At 41.0% G+C, this 2,226-nt stretch overlaps 1 pseudogene; it reads right to left on the bottom strand.

The window, feature by feature from the left end:
• LOC102497611 (nucleolin-like) overlaps positions 1 to 1,772 on the bottom strand; it is a 2,460-nt pseudogene extending 688 nt beyond the window's left edge.
• Positions 1,773 to 2,226: the final 454 nt, after the last annotated feature.

The raw sequence follows: 2,226 nt of genomic DNA, 5'->3' as shown, positions 1-2,226 counted from the left end.
GGATCCTGTTTCCCGGTCAGTGACTAGCTTTGCACAAATAGAGCTGTCAAAAGGCTCCTTTAATGTCTCTTCGATGGTATACTCAGATTGACCTTCGACAAACAGAGTTTTGGAGGGCTGACTTCTTGTGTTAGGTGATCTCCTGCGTCCTTGCAACTTCAGCCTGATTACTCTGCCTTCAAATTCCCTTTTATTACAGGAATTTAAAACTTCTTTAGCATCTTCAAATGAAGCAGATTCTATAAACGCAGACCCTTTAGATTTTCCATTTTGGCTGTGAGGCACTTTGATAAAAGTTGCCTTCTCAAATACTTCTGAAGTGTTTCTTCAGTTGCATTGTAGGCGAGGTTGCTTAAAACCAGAGTTTTCGATTCACCACTTCAAATGCTATTCTCTCCACCTCTATAGTCTTGATTTTGACATTTTCCTCCAGTGTAGTATAGAGTAATGGACCGCCCATCAATCTCTGTTCCCTGCTTTTCTTCAAAAGTTTTCTCTATGTCAACTTCTGTCTTAAATCCAATATAGGCAATCTCTTTACTTTTTCTATCTGTACTGATTGTTCTGATCTGTATAACATCTTCTTTTAATTCTTCTGAGTGACTTTGTAGGGGAGATTTTTGGCCAAAAGTGTACTTACATCTTGATCTTTCCTATTGTCTTTTTTCCTTTTGGCTTCTCTAGTTTAATTTCATTGCCAAAGGCTTTTATACCAGTGAGTTCCGAAGCTTTTTCTAGATCTTCAACAGATTCAGAGTCAACATAGCCAAACTTGATGTACCGATTCTGACATCCACAACAGCAAGATCATTTTTAGCAAAAACATCACTAATACTAGTTTTAAATTCGGGAGTAGATCTGTTATTGTTCAGGTTTCCAACAAACAGATGAAAAGATGTAGTTGGTTCTGTGGCCTCCACCTTCTGTTTCTTGGTCTCAGGAGCTGCTTTCTGTTTGGTCATTTTCTTCATTTTCCAGGAACTTCTTTGACAGGCTCATCTTCTTCATCCTCATCATCTTTCTCCTCATCATCCTCCTCATCTTCCTCTTCATCATCCTCATCTTCATCACCCTCTTTGTCTTCATCTTCAGACATGGTCTTGGCTTTCACAGGTGCAGCTTTTGCAGTTTTCTTTCCTTTAGCTGGTGTGGTCTCCATAGCTGCTTCTTCCTCATCTCCATCCTCCTCCTCATCTTCCTCCTCCTCCTCCTCCTCCCCCCGCCTATCTTCCCACCCTGCCCACGCGAGCAACTCCTCCTCCTCCTCCTCCTCCTCCTCCTCATTCTCCTGTGAGGTCGGGGCAGCAGCTGCTGCTTTCATCACCACTGGCTCAAATTCATCCTCACCTTCATCCTCGTCCTCATCTTCTTCCTCACTGTCATCTTTTCCTCTTCATCTCTGTCTTCCTTCTTGGCATTCTTGCCATTTTTTGCTCCCTTGGCTGGGATGGCAGCTCCCTTCTTGCCAGGTATTGTGATTGCTTTGGCTGGTTTAACAGTCTTGGATGGTATGGCAGCTGCCTTTTTGCCTGAGGTGACTGCTGCTTTCTTGGCAGATGTGGCAACTGCAACCTTTTTTGTGGAAGAAACTACCACCTTCTTTGCTGGAGTTGTACCTTTTTTCTGAGAGATGATAACCTCTTCTCCACTGCTATCACCTTCTTCATCTTCTGACATTTCCTCATCTTCACTGTCTTCTTCTACCTCTTTTGGAGGAGGAACCATTTCAGGGGATCACCTTGATTTTTACCAGCCTTAGCAAGCTTCTCCATGTTGGTGGCTTACGATGGCAGTGTGTGTAGTGGGCAGATGGCACAGATGAATCTTAAGGAACTCCAGCGACGTTGATGGCAGTGGTGGGCACTGAAGATCCCAGAGCATATACGCTCTGCTGCCAGCTAGAGCTTGAAACTCAAATCAGTTTTTAATAATCATTCAGAGTTTAAATTTTTTTCCTTTTCACTTACTTTTTGTAAGGGATTATCTCATGTTTATTCACTCCTATATTCTTTTTAGCTTTGTTTTTATTTCTAAAGGTTTTATTTCTTTTAATTCTTCCCTGAATTCTGTCACCTCACATCTAATTCTGATTCTTATTGTCTTTTATTTTCTTTTTCCTTCTTCTTTTTATTTATTTTTTACATTTACCCACAAACATTTACTTTACATATAAGAAAATATTTGTTCATACTCCACAGTTCTTGGTAGTTAATAAACAACTTTCAA

Source organism: Tupaia chinensis, unplaced genomic scaffold, assembly GCF_000334495.1.
Source record: "Tupaia chinensis unplaced genomic scaffold, TupChi_1.0 Scaffold000093_1, whole genome shotgun sequence".
NCBI lineage: Eukaryota > Metazoa > Chordata > Mammalia > Scandentia > Tupaiidae > Tupaia > Tupaia belangeri.
Note: the sequence above shows the minus strand (reverse complement) of the source record. Positions and strands in the feature narration are given on the sequence as shown.